Here is a 26,712-nt window from a genome sequence, read left to right on the forward strand (position 1 = left end):
ATGAAACGTGGCTGGGTCTTCCAACATGACAATGATCCCAAACATACCGCCCGGGCAATGAAGGAGTGGCTTCGTAAGAAGCATTTCAAGGTCCTGTAGTGGCCTAGCCAGTCTCCAGATATCACACCCATAGAAAACCTTTGGAGGGAGTTGAAAGTCCGTGTTGCCCAGCGACAGCCCCAAAACATCACTGCTCTAGAGGAGATCTGCATGGAGGAATGGGCCAACATACCAGCAACAGTGTGTGCCAACCTTATGAAGACTTACAGGAAACATCTGACCTCTGTCATTGCCAACAAAGGATATATAACAAAGTATTGAGATGAACTTTTGATATTGACCAAATACTTATTTTCCACCATAATTTGCAAATAAATTCTTTCCAAATCAGCCAATGTGATTGTCTGGATTTGTTTTTCTCATTTTGTCTCTCATACTTGAGGTCTACCTATGATGCCAATTACAGGCCTCTCTCATCTTTTTAAGTGGGAGAACTTGCACAATTGGTGGCTGACTAAATACTTTTTTGCCCCACTGTACATATAATACTGTGCAAACGTTTTAGGCAGGTGTGGAAAAATGCTGTAAATTAAGAATGCTTTCAGAAATAGAAGTGTTAATAGTTTATTTTTTCAATTAACAAAATGGAAAGTAAATAAACAGAAGAGAAATCTGAATCAAATCAATATATGGTGTGACCACCCTTTGACCTTTGCAGCATCAATTCTTCTAGGTATACTCATACGCAGTTTTTGTAAGGAACTCAGCAGGTAGGTTGTTCCAAACATTTTGGAGAACTAACCACAGATCTTCTGTGGATGTAGGTTGCCTCATATACTTCTGTTTCTTCAAGTCATTCCAGACAGATTGATGATGTTGAGATCAGGACTGTATGGGGGACAAACCATCACAACCAGGAATCCTTGTTTTTCTTTACCTTGAAGATAGTCCTTGATGTCATTGCATGTATGTTTGTGGTCATTGTCCTGGTGCAGAATACATTTGGGGTTAATCACACGCCTCCCTGACAGTGGTGTATTTAGGTTTTGGGCTGCCCTAGGCAACACAAAAATCGTCTGCCCCAATGGAGACCGACCAACACCACCCCTCTTCCCCCTCCTGCGGAGAGAGCCTGATATTGACCAACAGCATCCCAGCCCCCCACTCAGGAGAGTCTTCCACACTCATCTTCAAAGCTCCGGACATCCCTGGGAATGAGAATCAGGCTCTACATACACTATCAAGCAGTCTGCAGCCTCTCTTGGATCCCACCTGGTTCTCATGGCATGCAAGTCCCTTCTTTCATCCCTTCTTCTGAGGGGAGATGCTGCCCCCCTGAAAATTGCTGCCCTAGGCAAGAGCCTTGTTTTCCTCGTGGTAAATACGCCCCTGCTTCCTGATGATATGGCATGATGGATAAGTATCTGCCTGTATTTCTCAGCATTGAGGACACCATTGATCCTGACCAAATCTCCAACATCATTTCCAGAAATGCAGCCCCAAACTTGCAAGGAACCTCCACCATGCTTCACAGTTGCCTGCAGACATTATTGTACGCTCTCCAGCCCTTCATGAATAAACTGCCTCCTGCTACAGCCAAATATTTCAGATTTTGACTCATCAGTCCAGAGCACCTGCTGCTATATTTCTGCACCCCAGTTCCCATGTGTTGATGCATAAGACATGAAAACAAGACTCTAAAAAACATAGGAACTGGGAATATACCATCTCAAGAACATTGCTCTAATATGGGGTTTGGTGGTGTGTGGAGTTCTCTGTATGACATGGATGAGGAACATAGATACATTGTATGCAGTCATCTTCTAGAATGTTCTTCTGCATCCATGTAGTGTAGTCACCCCACTCATACAGGTACATGACCCTCCCTGCACCCACTCATCTACCCAACAGCCCTCAGGCATGCGCCCCCCGGGTGCGAGCCTGTCTCCTTCTGGAACAGGTGGGCAGAGCGCGAGTCCAGTGCACGCGCCTAGGCGATCCCGAGCTCGTCCCCGCGGGGTGGAGGGAGCGCGCAGAGGATGCTGCTGGTCTGAGCTGAGGCTGCAGAGACGGCTGTGAGCTCCGGAGGACAGAACAGCATCAGCAGCCCATCCATCCCAGCAGAGCCGGGGAAGCAGGAGGAGAGGAGCCCCTTGGTGGAGGTAAGGAGTGTGATCGTACACCTGTCCTATAGGAGGGAGGGGGGAGGAGGAGAGGAGCTCCTACAGAACCCCCCCGGGACTCCGCTCTCTGCTCGGCAACAGATGCATTTTGCGGTAATCGGTTTATTCCTCGGCTGGCTCAGCATTGGGGGTTCTGCAGTCACGTCCCAGCCGGATTACTGAGCCCCACAAGTTTATGGATCTGTCACTGCAGGGACACCCCATCCTAGGGGTGAGACATCATCGGGGGGCCCCCACTATAAGAGGGCTCCTCATCACTGACTGGCACTCCAATCCAGAGACTGATATCTCCTGATAGTACTGAGCTCTATGGGGATGCTGCAAGATCAGGGCCCAGGGCAGGTGCAGCACTGCATCCTTCACACCCCCTTCCCTCCTGATAAACTCATATCAGACCCCCTTCTCTTCAAGATACAGTCAGAATACCCCCCCCCCCCATAAACTTATATCAGACCCCCTTCTCTTCAAGATACAGTCAGAATACCCCCCCCCCTGATAAACTCATATCAGACCCCCTTCTCTTCAAGATACAGTCAGAATACCCCCCCCCCCCCCGATAAACTCATATCAGACCCCCTTCTCTTCAAGATACAGTTAGAATACCCCCCCCTCCTGATAAACTCATATCAGACCCCCTTCTCTTCAAGATACAGTCAGAATACCCCCCCCCCCTCCCTCCTGATAAACTCATATCAGACCCCCTTCTCTTCACAATATAGTCAGAATACCCCCCTTCTCTTCTAATAAACTCATATCAGATCCCCTTCTCTTCAAGATACAGTCAGAATGCCCCCTCCCCCCTTCTCTTATATTAAAATCATGTCAAACCCCCTTCTCTTCTAAATAAGGTCAGAATCCCCCCCTTCCCTCCTGATAAACTCATATCAGACCCCCTTCTCTTCAAGATACAGCCAGAATACCCCCCCCCCCCCCTTCCCTCCTGATAAAGTCATAAAGTCATATCAGACCCCCTTCTCATCAAGACACAGAATAACCCCCCCCCCTCCTGATAAACTCATATCAGACCCCCTTCTCTTCAAGATACAGTCAGAATACCCCCCCCCCCTTCCCTCCTGATAAAGTCATATTAGACCCCCTTCTCATCAAGACATAGAAAACCCCCCCCCCCCTCCTGATAAACTCATATCTGACCCCCTTCTCTTCAAGATACAGTCAGAATACCCCCCCCCTTCCCTCCTGATAATCTCATATCAGACCCTCTTCTCTTCAAGATACAGTCAGAATACCCCCCCCCCCCTTCCCTCCTGATAAAGTCTTATCAGACCCCCTTCTCTTCACAATACAGTCAGAATACCCCCCCTCCCTTCCCTCCTAATAAAGTCATATCAGACCCCCTTCTCTTCACAATACAATCAGAATCTGCCCCACCAACACCTTCTCATCTAATAAACTAATATCAAACCCCCTTCTCTTCAAGATAAAGCCATAATATTTCCTCCCCCCTTATCTCCTGATACACTCATATCAAACCCCCTTCTCTTCAAAATAAAGCAGAATGCCCCCTCCCCCCTTCTCTTATATTAAAATCATATCAAAGCCCCTTCTCTTCCAAATAAGGTCAGAATCCCCCCTTCCCTCCTGATAAAGTCATATCAGACCCCCTCTCTTCACAATACAGTCAGAATACCCCCCCCCTCTCTTCTAATAAACTCATATCAGACCCCCTTCTCTTCAAAATAAAGTCAGAATTCCCTCACCCCCTTCTCTTCTAATAAACTCACATAAAACCTCCTTCTCTTCCAAATAAAGTCAGAATACCCCCCCCCCCTTCTAATAAACTCATATCAAACTCCCTTCTCTTCAAAATAAAGTCAGAATCTGCCACACCAACACCTTCTCTTCTAATAAACTAATATTAAACCCCCTTCTCTTCCAAATAAAGCCAGAATCTTTCCTCCCCCATTCTCTCCTAATACACTCATATCAAACCCCCTTCTCTTCAAAATAAAGTCAGAATCCCCCCCCTTCTCTCCTAATACGCTCATATCAAACTCCCTTCTCTTCAAAATAAAGTCAGAATACCCCCCCCCCCTTCTCTCCTAATACACTCATATCAGACCCCCTTCGCTTCAAAATAAAGTCAGAATTCCCCCCCCCTTCTCTCCTAATACACTCATATCAAACTCCCTTCTCTTCAAAATAAAGTCAGAATACCCCCCCCTTCTCTCCTAATACACGCATATCAGACCCCCTTCGCTTCAAAATAAAAGTCAGAGTACCCCCCCCCCCCCCGCCTTCTCTGCTAATAAATTCATATCAAAACCCTTTCTCTTCCAAATAAAGTCAGAATCACCCCCCTTCTAATCGAATAAACTCATATCAAACCCCCTTCTCTTCCAAATAAAGTCAGAATACCCCCCCTTCCCTTATATTAAACTCATATCAATCCTCCCTTCTTTTATAATAATCTTGTAATGGAACAAATGCGCTTGGGTACTTCCGTTAGACTACTGCTTCCCTGTCCGAACACCGACCACAGACACCACAGCAGACCATACAAGACTAGACGACACCAGTCTTGAAGTAAACCAGGAAATAGCCTACTTTATTTTAACACAGATACAAGATATATACATTCAAGGGAACAACCCCCCCCCTCTCTGCATAATGACACAGGGCGGGGCAATCTACCTTTAGTAACAAGAGACACACCAACAGACAGTCCCATCCGGAGGGAGGGCTGCTGGAAACACCACCCACCAAGCCAATACACAAACACATACATCCCATAATAATTAGCTCCCAAGCAAGACACACAATAGAACAATGGGATGCAACTACATGGCATTAAACAATAAACAACCCACCAACCCAATATTAGGACAAATCACTGTACCCCACAGAGTGACAGATCCCTCTGTACAGGCACAGGATGACTTACACATAAGAGGGATATGGGGAGCTGAGACAGGGGTCTCTCCACCTCTCCAAAGTGAGCTGTGTTCCAAGGTCCCCCCACCCAAAGTGACTCCCGTCACAAATCTCATACCAAACCCCCTTCTCTTATAAAAAACTCATATTACACCCCCTTCTCTTATAATAAACTCATATTAAACTCCTTTCTTTTATATTAAAGTCAGAATACCCCCCTTCCTATATTAGACTCGTATTAAGCCCCTTTTCTTATATTAAAGTCATAAAAAAAACCCATTTCTTAAAATAAAGTTATAACAAACCCCCCTTCTCTGACATTAAAGTTATAATGAACCCCCCTTCTCTTATAGTCATAATAAACCCCCTTCTCATATATAAAAAGTCATAATCACCCCTCTCCCCCTTATCTTATATAAATAGTAGCCCCCCCTTTATATTAAAGTCTGAATAAACCCCCTTCTCTTATATTAAAGTCATATTAAACCCCCATCTCTTATATTAAATTTATAATAAGCCCCCCTCCTCCTATATTTAAGTCAGAATAAACCACCCTTCTTTTATATTAAAGCCATAATAAGCCCCCCTTCTCTTATAATTAAGTGGTTCAAGGCTCAAGGTTTTTTACCTTCATTCATTCTATGCATGAAGGTAAAAAAACCTTCTTTGTGCAGCAGCCCTGCCTAATACTTGAGCCCCATCACAATCCAGTGATATGCACGAGAGCCTTGGCTCTCCAGGGACTCTCCCTCTTGATTGGCTGAGACAGCCATTGGCTCCCGCTGCTGTCATTCACAGCCAGTGAGCCAATGAGGAGAGAGAGGGGGTGGGGCTGTGCTGAGGCTCTGTGTGTGTGAATGGCCACGCAGAGCTGTTGCTTGGCAGCAATCATGCTTGGGTTCCCCCATAGCAAGCTTCTTGCTCTGGGGGCTCTAGGCAGAAGGGAGGGTCCAGAAGCACCAGCAGGGAACCCAAAAATAGGAGGATCAAAGCTGCTTTTGCAAAACCACTGCACAGAGCAGGTAAGTATACCATGCTTGTTATTTTTTTCAATTGACTTTAATATCATATTAAACTCTCACTATTTCCAGATGATGATTTCATCCCTTACAGAGTATGCAGCTTCTTTATCCTTTAATCCATGTTTGTGTTCCAGTATAAGCTGGTGCCATGATTACAGCCCTGGGTTTCCTGTTTCAGGATGGCTCCTATATTTTACAGCATCCTATGGAGTCACCCTTACATGCTGCCACTAGAGTTGTGTCTCCTTACACCAGCCATTCTCAACCAAAGTTCCTTCAGAGGTTGCTAGGGGTTCCTGGAGCTGGTGTGAATGACTTCCCATCTGATGGCACTTGCATGGTTCCAGAGCTATTTAGCAGAGTTAGCAGAGGGGTTCCCCAGAAGTTAATAGTATTCTGACAGGTTCCTCTGGCTAAAAAGGCTGAGAAAGACTGCCTTACACTGTGTTCATCAGTAGAAACACACAGCCTCATAGTCAAGGATGGCAACACATTCCCTGTTGCTTCTCCCCCTGACTTATTTTGCAGGCTAACAGACTGGCACCAGACTACACTGTCTGCCTGTTTCACACAGGCAGGTTCAAACAGGTGGTTAATTATGGTTGTTTTACCACCCATCTCAAGCCTGCTATACAGCCAGAGAGAGGTGTTCACATGCTTCAGATGTGGTTCTCTGCATTGCAGCAAATTTAATGCAACATGTCAAGTTGACAGACAGGACTGCCTGTCAGTTGCACCCATTCAAGTCAATGGAGCCATGCAAAAAATAGGCATTCCGGAGGTGTCAGGATCTCCTCCTAAACACCTGAGAGCAGTTGCACTAGGATGAGCGATCCCCCACAGAAAACTGAGCTTGGAAGTGATATTAAATTCATTTTTTTCATCAATCAGATACTAATAACAAAACTTGATTTTATTTATACATCTCCTCACCTGAGCTTCCTTTTGAAACTGTATCTAGGCCGCACTGCCACACTCCTCTTATAGTTGCGTCGATTGGACCTATGAAGGCCTGGTGGCACAGGAGGCACAAATAGAATGAGAATGTGTCAGCACAGCCAAGAGTTTCAAAAGGAAGCTAACAGGTGAAAATGTATAAACAAAAAAAAAAAGCAAGGGCACATTCTGTTATTCGTGTCTGATTTATGATAAAGAAATTACTTTAATATCTTTTCAACTCTTTCTTGTGAAGTCTAGAAGTTCAGGGAAGTAGCACTTAGAGTACAGGAGCAAGCAGCATTGAAAGTTGTATACTGCAAGTGCTGGGATAAGAATTATACCAAATAGTTCACTGGGGAATGTTTATTTTATACTAAAAACGCTGAGGTTTAATACTGCTTTAAATAACTTGGGCTGTCAGGTCACTTCATAGAGCCCAGCATTGACAAGATGCTTTGGCTCATGTCAAGTTGCTATGCTGCAATACAGAGCCGGCAATGTGTTTTATGTATGCTAGGTGCAGATTACTGAAGATGTGTCAGGCTGGAAGAGCAGTAGCTCAGCATGAACTGTATCTCTCATTCTGCTAATTTATGTGTACTACACTGATGATCCACAAAAACAAACACTGGATTAAATATCAATTTTAATGCTTGTTTGTGTTTGCCCTTTAGTTTACAGCTTTCCAAAGGTTATGATTGGAAGGCCTTAGGGCAGTGTTACTGCTTTGAAATGTCTCTGTGTTGTGAAGCAAAGATTTCATATTCATGACTACTGAAACTATAGGCAGAATCAGAAATGTCATATATGATGCAGTCTGTCAGTAGCTTCAACACAGCAGTCTTTGTTTTCCTGCATCCTCTCAGTTTTATCACCTGGTGATTCATCCAGTAGATCAGTTAGTTTTCCTTTCCTTTAACTGACCAAGTTGTCCAGACAATGTGGCAGTTAGAAAGTTGGGATGATAAATTTACCACTGACAGGGATGTTTACAATGATCAGCTTTTATTTATTTTTGTAAAAACGAAAACAAATACTGTTGCTGTAATTGCTTAAAGCAGAACTAAACCCATTGATTTAACAGCTTCAAAAAGTAGTTAAATTCCCGGCATTCCCGGAAAGCTAACTGTCACATTTGCTTGTGCTGTCAACCAAACTGTCAAACCGTCAAAAGGCTGATGTCATAACTGATCACATGTGCAGCATCATGGCAGTTGCAGAACAATCAGAGGCCAAGATGGCAGCTTACTTGCCTGAAAAATATAGGAGAGTTTAGTTCCACTTTCAGGCTACTTTCGCACTGATCCGCCGCATATGCGTTTATGCCCCTTTTGGCCATGCTTTTGCCATGGTTTCTGAGTGTTTAAAACATTATTTAAAAACTGCACCAAAAATGCTTCTCAGTGCCGTTTTTCAGGCGCTTTTCAGGCGCTTTCCATTGATTTCAATGGGAAGAGACATTTTTGGGGCGTTTTCTTTTAAACTGAACAAACATGTTCCAAAGATGCTGCAAGCAGGAGTTTTTACAGAAGTGCAAGGCCCCAGTGTGAGAACATATATAGACATAAATAGAAAAACATAGGGAAGCATTTTTCTTGAGCTTTTCAGGTGCTATTTTTAAATGCAAAAATGCTTCAAAAACTTCTCAGTGTGAAAGTAGCCTGAGCCTGGGTTCACTCTGGTGCAGAATTTGCGGTTTCTGAGTGAATTTCGCACCGCATCACAATCGCACCGTGTTCATGGGAACCACTGCGGTTGTGTAGCAACATCCCGAAATCAGCCCGCAAAATGCGGTGCGATGTGCAGAATCCGATTGCATGGGTGTGAATATCAATGATCCGATTCTAGTGCGGACCCAAAAAAGGTTTCTGCACCTTTTTTTGTGCGGATGAGGTGTGATTTGAGTCATACAAAATGTATGGCTCAAATGACACCGCAAGAATTTGCATGTGATTTGCAGAGGAATGTGGTGCGGTTCCTGTGCAAATCACATGCGATATGCCGCACCGCACAAGTGTGAACCCAGGCTGAAAGTGTGAGCTTGAGTTCAGCATTAAAGTCCAGGCAGTTCCTAACTATTCCCAAATTTGCTTCCACCCCCATTCTAACTCCCCTATGAAAGGAAGATGCTTATATATAAGGGCACTCCAGTCTGGTTACATGATCTCCCAGAGGCCGGCTCCAGGTGAGAGGCGAGATCACCAGCAATAGCTGAAATGGGGCATTCGTTGTCTGCTGTCCCTTCTACACTAAAGTTGCCGCTGGCAGCTGATCACATGACCAGACCAGAGAGCCCTCAGAATAGGTAAGTACAGTTATACCTCGGTTTACGAATTTAATTTGTATAGCAAAAATTTGTAAACTGAAACCACCGTTTCCCATAGGAATGCATTGAAAACCAATTCATCCATTCCAAAGATCAGAAAAAAGTAAATGCTACTAAAATACCACAGGAGTTATTTTATCAAGTCATGTGGTATTTTAGTAGTGGAAGCCATGTGTTAATGTTTCAGCTGTCAGTGGGATCCCCACTGACAGCTGAATGTAAAAGAATCGCTGGCAATTAAAAAAATTATTTAAAAAACGGTGTGTGGTCCCCCCTTCCATCCATACCAAGCCCTTCGGGTCTGGTATGGATTTTGAGGGCAACTCCCACGCCAAAAGTAAAAACAAAATGACGCATGTGACCCCACCCCATGTGACATCAATGATGTCACATGGGGCGGGGTCAGTCGGGTGATGTCATCAGGTGGCCCGGCCACTTACATATTTAAGAACTGTCAAACCTCGGGAGCAGGCAGAAGGCTGAAAGCCATCATTGGAAGCGTAGCCTTTTTGTTTAAATTCTTTTTTTGGGTTGGCGGCAGCGGCGGTGATGGCGGGCATCATGATTGACGTTGGACCTACTGCGGAGGACATTCTTTTAGTTTTTTATTTTAATAAAGGACTTGTCAAAGACAGAGTCCTGTCTTTTTTCACACTAAACTTTTTGTTTTTTGTGAATGAGTAGGGGTACCATGTACCTCATACTCATTCACATGGGGGGCAGAATCTGGGGGCCCCTTTGTTGAAGGGGACTTCCAGATTTCGATAAGCTCCCTGCCCGCAGACCCCCACAACCACTGGCCAGGGTTGTGGGGAAGACGACCCAGCCCCAAATTACTCCCCCCGCATGTTAAAGGCATGTGGCCTGGCATGGTTCAGGAGGGGTTGGGGGGTGCTCGCTTGCCCCCCTTTTCCTGACCTGCTGGGCTGCAGGTCAGGAAAGGGGGGGGTTCCCCTCAAAATCCATACCAGATCAGAAGGGCTTGGCATGGATGGGAGGGGGAACTCCACACTGTTTTTTTATTTAGTATGGTGCCGGTTTTTAAATGTAATCACCGCTTTTTTTTTTCTTCACTATAGCTCAAAAATTCAGCTGTCACTTTCCCCCCAGCTAAAAGAAAGTTTTCTTTTAGTTTATTTCCTGAGTTAAGAGAAACAATGTTTCCTTTTAGTTTCTTAAAAGAAACAAAGTTTCTGTTAACTCGGGGAAAGTGACAGCTAATTCTGTGAGCTATAGTGAAGAAAAAAAAAACGCTGGCAATTGCATTTAAAAATCAGCACCGACATACACTTCGTATTGTGAAATTTTTTTTTTTTTAATTTGTAAACCGAGGCATTATTTTCAATGGATTTTCATTTGTAAACTTAAAGGTATTACTGTATACACATCTTCCTTTCTCAGGGTAAAGAGAATAGGAGTTAGTATGAGGGTGAGAGTAGGTTTTAGTAAAGTAGGAATTGCCTGAGCTTGTACTTTAATGCAGTGTTTCTCAACCTTTTTTCAGTCAAGGCACCCTTTAGAATTATGGACAGTCCCGATGCACCCTTTATAATTATGGACAGCCTTGAAGCACCCCATTATAAAATTCTTTAATTCTTAAAGGGTGCCTCATTCTAAAATGTGAAAAATTATTCCAATAGTTTTAAATAATGCAGCAACATCCACACATGTAGGATACCCAACATTACAGGTGATTTATTCTTCCAAACAAGTACACTTTTGCACGCTGATACTGAGTAGTAGTCTAGTCTTCTCCCTCAATTTTTATCCATTACTGAGCTAATGTGACCCCAGCACTGATGGAGAGGTGCAGGAAAGGGTCAAACAAGGATTTTGTGCAGGCAGCTGACATCCTCCTTACCAGCTGATGATGTCATTGGTTGTCAGGACGCCGGCAGCTATAAGGTCGTAATGGTGTACAATGAAATCCTGTGACTTTGTGTAACTTGTTCCACCTGCTGGCTTGTAAACAAGTTTTGGGTAATTTGTAGACATTTTTCCAAGGCACCTCTGAAGAAACCTCAAGGCACCCCAGGGTGCCTGGGCACCCTCCTTGAGAAAGGCTGCTTTAATGTGTTAGTCACTTAGGTAACCTCCTTCTAATTATACTAGTCCATCTAACACTACCCTTTCCACAGATTGACAAGAGTGTTTACATAGATAAAGTGGAGAAGTGAAGGTAGCAACCCTAAGTCTAGGTTCACACCTATGCAGGTTGTGTTTGAGGCATTTCTGCATTACGTTTTGCATTTTTGCACTTGCTTTTTTGCTGTGTTTTTGATGCGTTTTGTGTTTTGCGTTTTTTTTTAATTTTTAAAATGTTTCTTGTTGCAAGGCAGACTTTAAATGCAAAACACAGCAAAGTGCGGCAAAAATGCAGCAAAAATGCAATACATGCTTTTCTGCAGCTTTCCCATTGAAGTCTATAGAACCAAAAATGCAACGTTTTGTGTTAAAAAAAAAATCCCTGACCCTTTCCAGAAAACGCACCGGGTTAAAATGCGAAGGTGTGAACCTGTCCCATAGGAGATAATTTTAAATGGACTGTACTGCGTTTCTGCAAAACGCTGCAGAAAATGCTTGGGTTAGATCACTTTCAAAAATGAGGGGGAGGAGGGCAAGCCAGAAAGCTGGGGAGTCCACATACAATTACTAAAAATATATACAGTATATGAGGTGCCACCAGAGTATCTGGAAGGGTGCCACCTAGCCAACTAACAATACAATTGATGTACAATAAACTTCATTTGAGGTTAGCCTATTAGGTGTGCAGCCTATTTTCTCTTTTCCTTTGTTTTTTGTTAGACCCCTTTCACACAGGGTGGACTTCACTACCAGTCCGCTTGCTCATAGGGGAATCTGCTGATCCTCACTGAGCAAGGGGATGGCTGGTCCGTGTCCGCTCTGCCTATGCAGAACAGACACAGCCCACTGTCCTCTATGGGACAGCCTGTCCCTTTACACCTGACTGCAATCCGATCCATTAGACCCCCAGCCATCTGTTTTTAGTGGATAGGATATAGAAGGGTGTAAAAGGACATGTTTGTTTGCATTCGCCACTCCATAGAGAATAATGGAGGGTCTGATTGGGTCTGCCTAACAAACAGAGGTGCACCTGATTGTCCGCCTGTGTGAAAGGGGCCTAAGAAAATGTGTTACTGGCTGGATCACCAGGTGAACATAAAGGAATAATGGCCTAAAAAAAAGAAAAACTGAACTTCAACCTCTAAGAATTGAAAAACTACAGTATGTCACATTTTGGGGTTTAGACAACCTTTCATTATTTTGAATCATAGATAACAAAGAGCAGCTATAAACAGTACATGGATGTATTCACTAACAGTACAAAACCAGTATTGCATACTAACCCATAGCTAACAATTGGAGATCAGGTAATTAATGCTAGGCATTTTTTTTACCTTGAAGTGCATGACTATAAAATATGAGGTTACAATTTGGATGGGGTAGGAAATGATTAAAAAACATCTAATTAATTTTTACCTGTGTTTTGCTGGGGACATCTCCCTTCACTTCCTGTCCTGGAGATGGAAGAGGAAGTTAGAGGAAATCTCCACAAAGTGAGGTGTGTTCACATCTTAGTTGTCACTGCAACAATTATCACTGTTGGATGATTTCTCCTTCCCTCCTGCTTTGGTCAACTCTAAAATTTTGGATATTCCCATACTTTGGGAATGGTCAGCAGGACAAATAGAGGGGTACATCCTCCTAATGCAGACGCAGACAGCCATAACAAGCTTGACAGAGGGTTTAACCCTTTCCAACTCTATACATAACTGAAAAGGAACACTCTGCCTGTACTTACTCTTTAAAGCGGAGTTCCACCCATTTTTTAAAGTTCTTGTGTTGTCCAGCACAATTTGGATTATTTTTTTTCTTTTTCTTAATGTAAATACCTTAAAAACGTATTTCAGGACTGCACTTCCGGTGCTGGCTACCTAGGCGATGACTTGTTAAGGCGATTTGCAATGTCTCCTGGTATGTCTTTTCCTTCATCCCAGGAGTCCTTTGGGTTCCTAGTGACTGAATATCGCATTACTTTGAAACTGGAAGTGATATGAGTGGGTGAAGTTTGGCACAATTTTACCAGAGTCCAGTGTGGGAAGGAAATGTAAGATCTGTGCTGTTCTAATTATTGTTGCGGGGCTTGCTCCGTTTCCGGACCTCACTTGCCTTCCCTCTGGTGTGATTTGATGGACAAGTTGCCATAAGGAGGCAGGAACTTCCGCTGTCCCCGCCATTTTTATGGCAACCTGTTCTATACAAGTAGCGCCGAGCAGTGTCAGTACTGTGGAGGCAGGAGATCGAGTGGTGCATGCTGGGATAACCAGCAACACCGACTCCAGGAAAAAAAAGCCTTGCGGGCTTCAGATGCCCACAGCCATCATGGCACTGGCCTGCTTTCGAGATCAAGGTAAAGATTTACATATTTAAAACAAATTAGAAGGCTATAACTTATAACTTTATACAATTGTTAATGTTCTCGAAAAGGCAATCCTGGGTCAACTTTTAAAAAAAAAAACTTCTGGGGACTGGAACTCTGCTTTAATGCATGCTTGAAACCTATCTATGCCCCTGCCCCCAAACACTTACCTGCAGTCCATGGTCACTGCCACCAGGTCTCCTGAATTTGTATCGCTTCCCTGATCTTCCAGATTGTAGAGGAGGGTACTGAGCAGGAGCGGACTGACAACTCATGGGGCCCCCGGGCAATAGGGGATCATGGGGCCCCTGTGTCCTTGCCCAAACTCAAAAAAGCCTATGAAAAAGGTACCAGGGGCATCTCATGGGGCCCCCTACTGACCCAGGGCCCTCGGGCAGTGCCCGAGTTTCCAAATGGTCAGTCTGCCCCTGATACTGAGAGTTGTGGAGGGATAGGCTCCTTCTGCTGTCAGTCAAACTGGTAGGAGGAGGGAGTCAGAGCCAGGCACTGTGCAGCTGTGCTTACAGAAGTACATACATAAACACTTGTATAATGCACAGGGGTATTCCAGGAACAGAAAATATTCTCTTCTGGTACTATTTCTGTACACTGTCCAAGTGTTTACAAGAGCACCAGTGTACACCTGAGTACAGCCACACTCATGTCTATGGATGGCTGGACGCAACACCTGGGGAATACACTGGAATATACATTACATGGGCTCAGTCTCCTGTCTGAAAGATCCCATACACTGTATATATAAAATGTGTTATTTTTAGATGTAACAAAATATTGTGCAGTATATTGTTACATTTTTATTGTTGTGTCTAAAGAATGTTACAATGTGTTTAAATATCCTGACAACACTTTGTGAATTGTACCATGTGATCCCTGTGATACCCATATGATGGCCTGTTTATAATTGCATTTTTGTAGACCTGATTGGGATACAAAAAAGGTAAAATCTGCTTGAATGTGGCTCTAAGTGCAGTGTGATGGAAGTCATCTTTGATGCTGATCAGTAGAGATGCTCTTGTGTCAGACACACATCATCAGCATAATGGAAGATCCTCTTGTCAGACGGTTCTCTGTTAGCCATGATAAGACTGACAGCACAATGGCCTGCAGTCTATAGCAGAGTGAACCCTTTTTGTGTCTTTGCTTAATGGAGACCACAACTTGGAAGAGCTGACTCATGAGAAAAGTCTTGTCTTATCCAGCTCATCACAAGTGGATCTGATGTCTTAGAACTGCCCCGAACTGAGCCAATACTGCTTTACCACAAATAGAATTCCTCCCTATTAGTTTACAACACCAAGATACCTAGTCAGTGAATTGTTATTATTATGCAAGATTTATAATAGTACCAACAGCTTGCACAGTGCTTTAAAAAATAGCAACAGATAGTACAGTTACAATACACTTCAATACAAGAGGAATAGGAGGGCCATGGTCACAGGGCTTCCACTAGGCAAACTAGGTGGCCGCCTAGGGTGCACTGCCACCTAGGGGTGCCTGAGCGCAGCACAGGCCGGCACTCTCTCTGTGTAGGACACTGCCACGTCATGAATGATGCTTCAGCTGAGAGGAGGGGTGGCAGAGGGGAGGAAGAAAGGACAGAGGAAGATGCCAGCTGTCTGGGGCTAATGTAACAGCTGAGCTGCCGTTTCTTCCAGTGTTCCTCTCAGACGCAGTCTCTTACTGCAAGCCAGTTAGCAGCTGCTGATCAGCGTGGGGTTCCAGCCCTTCTCTTCCCATTTATCAGCAGAGGTGGAGCTGCGCCTGTGCAGGAAGGTAATGTCTGACTCTGATGTCTTGTGTCTGTGTGAGTGTGACTCAGCCAGCCGGTCATCCATCACATGTGCACTGTGTCAATGAGTGGTGACATCATCGCGATCTCACCACTTGCTCTTCTAGTGTCTGCTGAGCCTGCTGATCTGTGTCAGTGTTGGTGTGTTGTGTCTGATCTGTCACTGTGTGGGATCGCTCAGTTCTAGTGTTCTCTGTGTGTGTGTGGGCTGGGCTGCCTGCTGATACAGCATTTTATCTCCCCCCATTGCCTGGGGAAGTCCAGCTTGGGATCTGTCAGAGTGTGGATCCGTCATCCTCCACCCGCTGCAACTGTCACCCTGCCACTGCCAGCCACAGATACAGTCCATTCATGACACTAATTTTGTCTTTAATATTGGTTCTTTTGGCATCTTATGGCATTTATTTTTGCAAATTAAAAGAAATTTAGCAGTTTCAAGTTTTGTTAATTTAATATTTTCTACTGTTACATTTTTTTTGGATGGGGGGGGTGCAAGTGGCTGGTCTTGCCTAGGGTGCAGAATAGTCTAGCACCGGCCCTGCATGGTCCTAAAAGCTTACATTCTTAAAGGGAAAATCCACAGAGCTTGCTCTGAATATCTGACAAGTATACTGTAAATGGCAAATAAAGTATAAAGCCTCTCTTGGGGCACCTATCTCATTGTTGTTATGTTGCCAAGGCGACAGGCTCAGTGAAGATTGCCAGGCATAGTGACATATTGATTGGCTCTTATAACAGGATTTATGAGCAGCACATTACCTGAAGGTAGCTAGTATGCTGAATTCAAACATTATTTCCACAAGGAAGACTTTATTAGCATGGATAGCTAATCATAACCAGTATTATAGGTTTATCTTTAAAGTGGTTGTAAACCCTTACATATACCCAGTGAAGCGACTGGCCTCAGATGATACATAGATATGAAACAAATCCTTCTACATAAGCTGTACCTGTCTGTCTGCACTTATCTCTTCTCTACATCCGTTCAAAGTGCAGAGTTTACAAATCTTATCTGAAAGTTCAGAAAAGAGGGGGCGGAGAGCTGAAGTTACACACTGCAGAGCACAGTAAGGAGAGCTCTGAGAGATGATTGGAGGGAAGGGACACACCCCTCTCCACACAGCTCACAGGAACAGATCTGAGGCTGTAGATCTGCTGGAGGTCCCTCCCCTGTCACCATTTTGCTCTTGATGTCAGGAAACTTGTCTGAAGTGACTCATGCAGATAGCAGAGGAACAAAACAGAAGACAGAAATGACCCTTAGGGCTCGTTCACACTTGACGTATTCTAACTTTTGCCAAACTCCCCTATAGCATTTGACAGGCAGCATACAGGCGTTTGGGAAGCATTTTTAATGCTCCTCAAATGCTCCCCAAATGCCCTATGAGTGGTTTTGAGGTGTTTGATAGGCGTTTGCCAAGCATTAAAACCGCACCACAAACTCCTATAATGAAGTTAAATGGTATTAACGCTCTTCAAACGCCTGCCAGGTGTTTGAGGAGGGGCACCATAGACTTGAATGGGAGGCTTCAACTCCTCCTCACTCAACACCATGTGCCATGTGCAGAATTTTCATAGGTGTTTGAGAAGTGTTAAAAATGCTTCCCAAGTGCCTGTCTGATGCCTGCTGACAAAGCTAGTGTGAACATAGCCTTAGGAGCTGATTTACTAAAACTGGAAAGTGCAAAATCTGGTGCAGCTGTGCATGGAAGCCTGTTCAATTAAAGCGGAGTTTCACTCGAACTATCAAAAAATAAAAGTCAACAGCTACAAAAACTGTAGCTGCTGACTTTTAAAAAACAGCCACTTACCTGTCCCTTGGTCCTGTGGTGTGTCCATCGCAGCTCGTTTCTCCGGCCATCCTGTATCCCAGGAGGCCGGCATCTTCAGTGTGGGCACCCGGCTGTTATAGCTTGCGTCTTCACAGCCGGGTACCCACTGCGCATGCGCGAGTAACGCTGCACTTCGTGAATGGTCCTGTAGTCTTCTGGGACTTGTCACGTGTCCCAAAAGACTACAGGGAAGGGGGACACCTTCCGTTTCCAATCGCGATCGGACCGGAAGTGGGAGCGGGTACCTGTCAAAGGTGCCAATCCTTAATGGGGAGTGGGGGAGCAGTCCTTAAAGCGGAACTTCCCCTTTTGGGTGGAGCTCCACTTTAAGCCTTGACAAAAAAAAGGAAGACGATTGTTTTCTATGCAGAGCTGCATTACATTTTGTATGCTCCAGTTTTAGTAAATAAATCCCTTAGTGCTCTTAAGTGAGACAAGTACACACTATAGAGGGATATACTTTGTTCATATTCCATGTTTGAGGTTAAGGCTACGTTCACACTAGCCTTGTATGCAGGCGGCAGAGAGGCGTTTGGGAAGCGTTTTTACCGCTTCCCAAACGCCTCTGCCAATTCTGCACATTACAGCACATGGTGCTGTTCTAACGGGAGCGTTTGCGTTGCGTCGCGGCAAAATGGACGCCTCTGGTCGAGTCAGGAGTCTTTGAAGCCTCCTATTCTCGTCTATGGTGCCGCTCCGCAAACGCCCGGCTGGCGTTTGCGGTGCGGTTGCGACGCGTTTGCGGAGCGGTAACACCACTCAAACTGTATTATAGGCATTTGTGGGGCGTTATTAATGCTCGGCAAACGCCTAGCAACCGCCACTAAACCGCGCATGCGGCGTTTGCCGAGCGTTAAAAAACGCTCCGCAAACGCCGGACCAACGCTTGCCAAACGCTATAGGGGCATTTCGCAAGCGTTGGTAAAACAGCCAAGTGTGAACGAGCCCTTACAACCACTTTAAGGCTGTCTAAAATGCCCCATTTAGATGAGTACAGAGTATAGTTTTTGTATGCATCTAAATGCAGCACTATAGGAATCAGTGGGACCATGCACAGCTGTGTCTATAAAGAAAATGTGCAATATGTTTAGCTGTGTACAAAAAGTATGACACAGCTGCATTAGAGGCCCTACATATCTACAGATTTTATGTGTGTAATTGCATGCAAACACATGTAAAGTTATTTGAAGAATTATCTAAATGTATCTAAATGCACCTAAACTGGAGTGCTTTAAAGCGGTAGTAAACTCTGCTGTAAAATTTTCATTTTGGGGCCCCCAGGTGAGTTATCCCATAATGTGCTAGTATGCATGGCATATTTGTACCTTACCTGTCAAACAATGCCTTCCAGCGCTGCGGTGGGATCATTCTGGAGGGCACCCGGCGCTTCCACCTTCGCCTGGTCTTCCTTCTGGGTCCCATGCCTTCGTCTTGTGATAGGCCAGGCCATGATGACATCACTCCTGCGCATGTGCACGGAAATCACATCTCTGCGGCACAGATCAGGACTGTAAATGTTCGCTGAGCTGCGCATGCAGCTAAGAAGAGACCAATAGTCATAAATTCTGTCATAATTACCATGCATGTCAGCAATATTTTAAAAATTGACTTTTCTTCCACTTTAAATTCCAGCTCTGTCAGCAGAAAATATGCATATGCTCATAGGAATGAACCTTTATAGTGCGGAATCTAAATAATACCTTTTTTTATATATATATACTGACCATATTCACTATATGTGTCCAGGCTGTTTCATTTGTCTACAGAATTTTGCTCTAGATTCCATCCCTCCAGTTTTAATAAATCAGCTTATTTTCTGAGCAGCCTGCAGGGGGTTATGTCATAAAGGGCAGCGTCATCTAAACTGATGGAAAGAAAATACATCTGTCTTGTTCACGGCAATCAGCCTTATGCATTTTCTTTTTCTAGAAAATAAGTTGATTGGTTGCTAAGGGTGACATAGACACTTACTTTTTTTTTGCATTCCATACCTTACACAATGTAAAAATATAAATATAAACTTCACTCTCTTAATCAACATTGACTATTTTTAATCTTTATGGTGCTATCATTAGTAAATAGATGATAGGAGAGGATATTATATGTACTTGTTTTAAACTTTGTTTTCTTACATGTCTTCAGTTACTTCCTAGTTTCCAGGCCTAGGCAAATACATACATACATACATAAATAAATATCATACATCCCAGGAGTCTTCAGGAGGGGGAAGGGTTTTGTCACCTAAGCACACCCTGATGCCTGCATGCCCGAGCTAAGGGCAGATGGATTCCAGAAAGCAAGTGCTACATGAACAATGTGCCCTTACTCAAAATGGCTATGGGCAGAAATGCTAGGGGGTGTTTTCCAAAATAATTTGTCAGCAAAATAAAGCATGGAGACATGGGCAGGGGAACTTGCTTTGATTATTAAAAATGAATGAAATAGTGTTTATGATTTGTGGTGCTCAGATACAGTGAAATTCCACTTTGAGAAACCCTTGTATTCTTTCACTTCAGTAGAGGCCCTCTATAACCCTTTGTTACCGTGACTTTATTAGTCTTCGCTGTAGATTTTCAATATCTATAACAGCGTTTGATTGATTAACCAGTTGCACACGGTACCGCAGTTTTACTGTGCCACAGCGGCCCCGCGGCGCTGCATCAAGTACATGATCCAGTATTTCTAGGAAGGGGGTTGTGCACGCACACGCTGCCCAATATGTGCTGTCATTGGCTAAAGTCAGTCAGCAGGTCCCGGACAATGATTTATGGCTGCTGATTAGGTGAGCGAATGACACTACAGAGCCCTGTGTTTACTAAGAACACAGGGCTCTGTACACAGGAGCAGCAGTGTGTACAAAGCAGGGAGCAAAAACAAACACATCTAGAATTAAAAGCAGCACATATTACACATTGTTATGCACACAGTTAACCCTTTGATTTCCCCTAGATGTTAACCCCTTCCCAGCCACTGTCATTAGTACAGTGGCAGTGTATACTATCACTGATCACTGTATTACTGTCACTGTTGATGTCAGTGTCAGTCAGTTCCCACCCAGTGTTAGATTGCCCAGTGCACTATCACAGTCCCTCCATAAGTCGCTGATTACCACCATTACAAGTTTAAAAAAAAATCCAGCTTATATACCATCGTTTTCAGATGCTATAACTTTCACACAAATCAATCAATGCTTATTGGGATAATACATTTTGGCCTACATTTATGAAGAAATTGTATTTTTTTAAATTAGTTTATTGGATATGTTTTATGGCAGAATGTAATAAAAAAATTTTTTTTTTAATTTTTGGTATTTTTTCGTTGATATAATAAAAAAATAAAAACTCCAGTGGTGATCAAATACCACCAATAGAAAGCTCTGTTTGTGTGTAAAAAAAATAGATAAATTCAATTTGCATACAGTATTGCATGACCATTCAATTGCCAGTTAAAATAGTACAGTTACTAAATAGCAAAAAATGCCCTGGTCAGGAAGGGAGTAAAACCTTCCAGAGCTCAAGGGGTTAAAGTTGAACTTAAAGTGTAACTAAATACAAAACCTATTTTTTAAAAATTTTAATAGAGTAAGGGGGGGGAGTATAACCCTTATAACATGTGGATTTTTTTGTCATCTGTGTCCCATTGGGGACATTTTTCCTATAGCTGAAACAGGGAGTGAGAGGAAATCCCCATTTGTCACCAGAACTGTGTCCCATTGCAACATTTCCCCTCTTTCACTCTTAGGGATAATGATAAAAATGACAAATAGAAAGGGTGAATTCACTAGCGGGGACAAATAAAGACATGAATACTTGGTGGGTGTTCTAATCCCTCTCCATTCTATGCAAAACTAAAAAAAAAAAAAAAAGTGCCTTTATTTATACTTTCAGCCAGATATAAAATATTTTTTTTTACAATGAAAAACACTGACTACACCTAGTACTCAGTTGTCAGCAGAACAGGTGACCCCACTGGAACATTCACTCTCTCCTTTTGTTGTGGAAAATTGGACATCCCCTGACTTTCTGTCTTGATGACAATGGTCACCAGGACTAATTCAGAGGGCACAGACAACAACAAAATTTTACTGCATCCAAAACTAAAAATCAGAAACGATTTGAGTGTACAAACATCCCCTGCACAGCAGAAGTAATGTGAGCCTGTTAAAGTGGTAGTAAAGTCTGGACAAAAGAAATACCTTCCCCTTCAAGTTAAAGTATAGTTAAAGGCAAAACTTCTTTTTTAGTTTTGGATAGAGTGCAGAGGGATAAGAACACTTGTCAGTTTCTATTGCTGTCTGTGGCCCCATTAAGGAGATTCATCCTATTTGTCCTGTTTACCATTATTATTGAAGAGGAAGTAAAAGAAAAACCAAAATTTTAGGTTGTCCCCAGAAAAGTAATAGAGGGGAAATTTTCCAAAGGGGACACTACGTTTGGTGACCTGGAGGTCCCTAAGGAATTCCCTTAAAGGAAAAAAAATCTTGATGGGTTATAATCCTTCCTTACTCTATCCAAAATTAAAAAAAAAAAAGTTTTGCCAATAGTTCTACTTTAAGGGCATAATGTGCTAGTATGCATCACATACTATCCAGGGGGGGACTGACAACTCATGGGGCCCCCGGGCAATAGGGGATCATGGGGCCCCTGTGTCCTTGCCCAAACTCAAAAAAGCCTATGAAAAAGGTACCAGGGGCATCTCATGGGGCCCCCTACTGACCCCGGGCCCTCAGGCAGTGCCCGAGCTTCCAAATCGTCAGTTCGCCCCTGATACTAGCACATTATGAAAGACTTACCTTAAAACAAAGCCCTCCAGCGGTGCTGTCATTGCTGACAGGGCTTCTATCTTCACCCGGTCTTCCTTCCAAGTTCACTGGCTCTGTCCGTTTAAATGGCCAGGCCTTGATGACGTCACTCCCGCGCATGCACATGGGAGCCACGATCACGACACGATGCTCTGAAGGGATGGCATACTGTGTACGCCGTTCTTTCAGAGCACAGTGCACATGTACATGTGCCGGTGACTTCACCGGCTTCAGAAATAGTGAATAGCTCCTGAAAATTTAGGAGATATTCCTTTTACCTACAGGTAAGCTCAGGGGTGGACTGACAACTCATGGGGCCCCCGATCAGTAAGGGATCATGGGGCCCCTGTGTCCTCACCCACACTCAAACCACACCCAAAAAAGCCTATGAAAGGTACCAGGGGTATCTCATGGGGCCCCCTACTGACCCTGGGCCCTCGGGCATTGCCCGAGTTCCCAAATGGTCAGTCCGCACCTGATTAAGCTTTATTATATGCTTACCTGTAGGTATAGGTCACTAACCTAACCACTGATTTAAGCTGTGTTTCATAATACAGAGAACATGCCTGTAGGAGGGAAAGACCAGTGATGTGCTGAGCAGTGTGCTGCTGCTTTTTCACAGTTCATTCAGCAGGCTTGGGGCATACATGTACCATATATATATAACAAATGTCAAATAAAATACTATTTTCACCATTTTTATTCACTGTTACATGTCATTCCTCAGGGTGGGTTAACTGATGGTGACAACACCAGACCATGCCTGTGCAATGTTCATGTACAAGGCTGCTGGTAGTCTTTATTGGGATAGTGTATGACAAGGTGACAGTGCAGGAAAACATTTGAAAGACAGAGACAGAGTGTTGTCATGCTATAACAGGAAGTGCTGATCAAGGAACTATATGGCAGGATCAGTAGGCATTACTATAATGGAAGCAACAGATTATAAAATATTGAAATTGACATTACCATGTTAAAGCTTATATGACATTGTTTATTGATTGGGTTTATATTGTATATACTTTAGCTAAAATAGAGAAAGTGTCCCTCCTCTTGAGTGATTAATGTGGCAGGGATGTATGAATCACTAAAGTAGGTAAAAATGCTTCCTGCCATTACAGCATTAGAGACTGCCATTAGTACTGACTTAGAACATCCTGCAGCCTGTCTCTTTGTAGACCACGCCATGAATTCCATAAGCTGGAACGAATAAACACGAATGCTCGACCTGTAGTCTGAGAATATAGCCAGATGACATGATATGTCATGGAGATAGGGTGGCACAACCATAAATTTCTGTATGTGGAGGGCACCAGTATGACCTTACCATCCCATCCATGCACTCTAACCACATTCCTCAGCTGTACATAGTCCCACTTTAATCGGTTAGGAAAAAGTGCCGGCTAGTGTGATAGGGACAATGATCACAGAAGTTACAGCTGTCACTTGACCTGTGGCCTGGACAAGTCATACCCATATTCCTCTAGCCCAGGGGTGTCAAACTGATAGCCCTCCAGCTGTTGTAAAACTACAAGTCCCATCATGCCTCTACCTTTGAAAGTCATGCTTGTAACTGTCAGTCTTGCAATGCCTCATGGGACTCGTAGTTTGGCAACAGCTGGAGGGCCGCCAGTTTGACACCTGTGATAGTGTATCTCATGGGTAGGCAAACATGTAGTTCCGCAACAGCTGGAGGGTCAATGATTGCCTACCCAAAGTGTATGTAAAGCACATTTGAACTCCGGGATTTTTATATTTTTTTGACTTGCGCTTTGTAAGAAAAAGTTAGCTCTTATCATGCCAATCCTAGGTCTGTGTTTGGAAAGCAAGAAATGATGACCGGGTAAATGAAAGAACCCCCCTCCCTTGAATTCTCTGAAATGGATATGAGGCATATTGTGGCTGGACAAGGGGAGAGGGAAAGGAGGGTGAACAACAAGTTCCCTTCAGTGATGCATCTGTAGCCATTCATCTCTGCAATATAGTATGCCTGTCCATTCTGGCATGAGTGAGACTAGCATTTTTAAACTTAAAGTGAAACTTTATGCCCTCCTACCCCCACCTTCTGCATTTGGCACTCATTTGGGGGCCTGGTTTTGAAAGATGCCCACTCCCACTCCTGGATGGATCGCCACAGCGATTCCCTCGGAAGTTCTCCCCGCCCTCCCCTTCCCCACAGCCTTCTGGGACACATCACAGGTCCCAGAAAGCTGCAGGACCATTCACAATGCACAGTGCAACTTGTGTAAGTGCAGTTGGAAACTGGATGTGAACCTGCAAGGAATCACAGCGGCTTCTCAAAGTAAATATGTCAGCATCGGGGATGAAGACTGAGGACAGCGTTGGATCCCTGGACAGGTTTGTATCCTTTTATTAAAAGGCAGCAACTAGAGTATTTGTTTTTTATTTATTTTTCTTGAACAGACTGAAGCTCCTCTTTACCTGCATTGATGCAGACCTAGGATTTCCATCATTAGTTACCTTGTTTGTATAGAGAACAAGTAAACACAATGTTTTCCTGGAATTCAGCATTAATCATAGATGTTTCAACATGGGCTCCAACTTTGCAATCATCAGTTCCCAGAATGAAGATCCTGCCTCATTAACCAGACTTTTATAGTTTACGTTAAGTGAAGACAACCCACAATCAATAACTTAGAACACTGGTAAATGGTTAAAGTGTTACTGCACCCAGAACAGTAAAATCAGTCTGTATATGCTGTAAAGCATGCTTGTTATACTCACTGTGGAACCTAAGTGGTTAATCCTCCACATTGTGTAAAAAGGCTGTTTGATCCTGTCTTCTCTGATCCTCCCCTTCATCTACTGTTCCCAACCTCCTGATAGTACAGTGCTCTAGGAGGACTGTACATTCTGTACATTCTCAGTTTGGTGTGCATTGCTAGAAAGTTTTTTTTAATCCGGGGGGGGGGGGGGGTAGTATATGGGATCAGCACAAGTCCAATCAGCACTGTCCAGACAGAGGGTCAGGGGTCCTGCAGCCTCATAGGACAGTCAGAGGAGAATGAGAACTCCTCTAACAACCTTTAACCAGTTCCCTGCTGGACACTGAAAGACGTAATAGGACTGCTCTAACTGCTGATGAGAAAAGGTATTTAGCAGTTTATATTTACTAAAATAATTACATTTCCATGTTCTGTGTACTGTCAGACACCGGATATATTGAATGCAGGGTCCTGGGTTTAGTAACCTGCAAAGCCATATGGCTGGATTTTCAATTCCACATTGGTGTGGTTTGGTGGGTAGAACCAGGGATCCTGGGCAATTTCCCTAATGTTTAACACAGCCCTTTTCACTTTTCATATTGGTCAATATACATTTAAAAGCCCAACTTCAGGCAAAATGTTTGTTTAGTTTTGATTTGGGAAGGGTTAGGAGCTCTTCAGATTTTACTGTTTTACTACTGTCTATGATTTCTTTGAGTGAAGATTCTCTTAAAGTGGCTTAGAGTTAAAGTGTTCACAGAAGCAGAACATCTTGACAATGATTCTTACCCTTTGGGGTCCCTTTGAATTTTTTGTTCTTTTTGGGTGCTGTTTGTTCTGGGGCATGCTTCTGTGTTAATGTGATATTGAAATCACATTTTTTTAAAAATTAAAATAAAAAATATGTTATACTTATATGTTCTGTGCAATGGTATTGCACAGAACAATCTCTTACCTCTCATTCTGGAGACCCCCACCGATGCTCTTCACTGCTTCTTCTTCTGAGTGCCCCATAGTAAGGGTCCATAGACACACAAAGCATGGCACAACCACTTTTCCCATTAACTCCTCACAGGATTTGACTGACAGCAGTGGGAACCTATGGTTCCCATTACTATCAGTTAAACCTGTGAATGCAGAAGGAGAGGAGAGTGGGGCTGTTGGTAGGGACAGCACTGGATTGTGAGTGGTGTCAGGTAAGTGTTTAGGGATTGCAGAAAGCGTTTTGGGGATTATGTGACATTTTTTACCTTTATGCCAGGAATGCACTAAGGTAAAAATGTTTTGCCTTTAAAAGCACTTTAAGATTTCAATTTATTGTAATCACTTTATACAAGAGGTGGGTTGCTGCACATTATAATAAACATTAGCTATTTACAAACTCCTTCTTAAAAGTGGTCCTAGAGGCTGCAGATTTTTTTACCTCCTCATTGGCTCTCTTCCTCCTCATTGGCTCAGAGACAGCAGCTGGAGCTATTGGCTCCTGCTGCAGTCAATCCCAGGCAGTGAGAAGGGAGCATGGGGAAGAGCTGAGCATCCTATGGACACACAGAGCTAGTACATGAGTGCCCCCATAGCAAGCAGCTTGCTATGGGGGTACTCAGTAGAGGGGAGGAGCCAGGAGCACTGGCTGGGGAACTGAGAAAAGCACGATGGAGACTGCTCTGTGCAAAACCATTGCACAGAGCAGGTAAGTATGACATGTTTGTTATTTTTTAAAAGAACTTTTAACATTACTTT

General features: G+C 43.7%; 1 protein-coding gene across 15 annotated transcripts in view; it reads left to right on the plus strand.

The window, feature by feature from the left end:
• The first annotated feature begins 2,002 nt into the window (after window positions 1-2,002).
• NRCAM (neuronal cell adhesion molecule) overlaps window positions 2,003-26,712 on the plus strand; it is a 289,209-nt gene continuing 264,499 nt past the window's right edge. For 10 of the 15 annotated variants that reach the window (XM_089673969.1, XM_089673968.1, XM_089673975.1 and 7 more), the window contains exon 1: window positions 2,003-2,162. The gene's annotated coding sequence lies outside the window, so the exon portion shown is untranslated. The remainder of the gene's footprint in view (window positions 2,163-26,712) is intronic. The other 5 variants (XM_089673970.1, XM_089673976.1, XM_089673974.1 and 2 more) reach the window with 1 other exon arrangement.

The sequence above is a fragment of the Staurois parvus genome, unplaced genomic scaffold (genome assembly GCF_062004578.1).
Source record: "Staurois parvus isolate SC_StPar_1 unplaced genomic scaffold, SC_StPar_1.0 ptg000147l, whole genome shotgun sequence".
Classification (NCBI taxonomy): Eukaryota; Metazoa; Chordata; class Amphibia; order Anura; family Ranidae; genus Staurois; species Staurois parvus.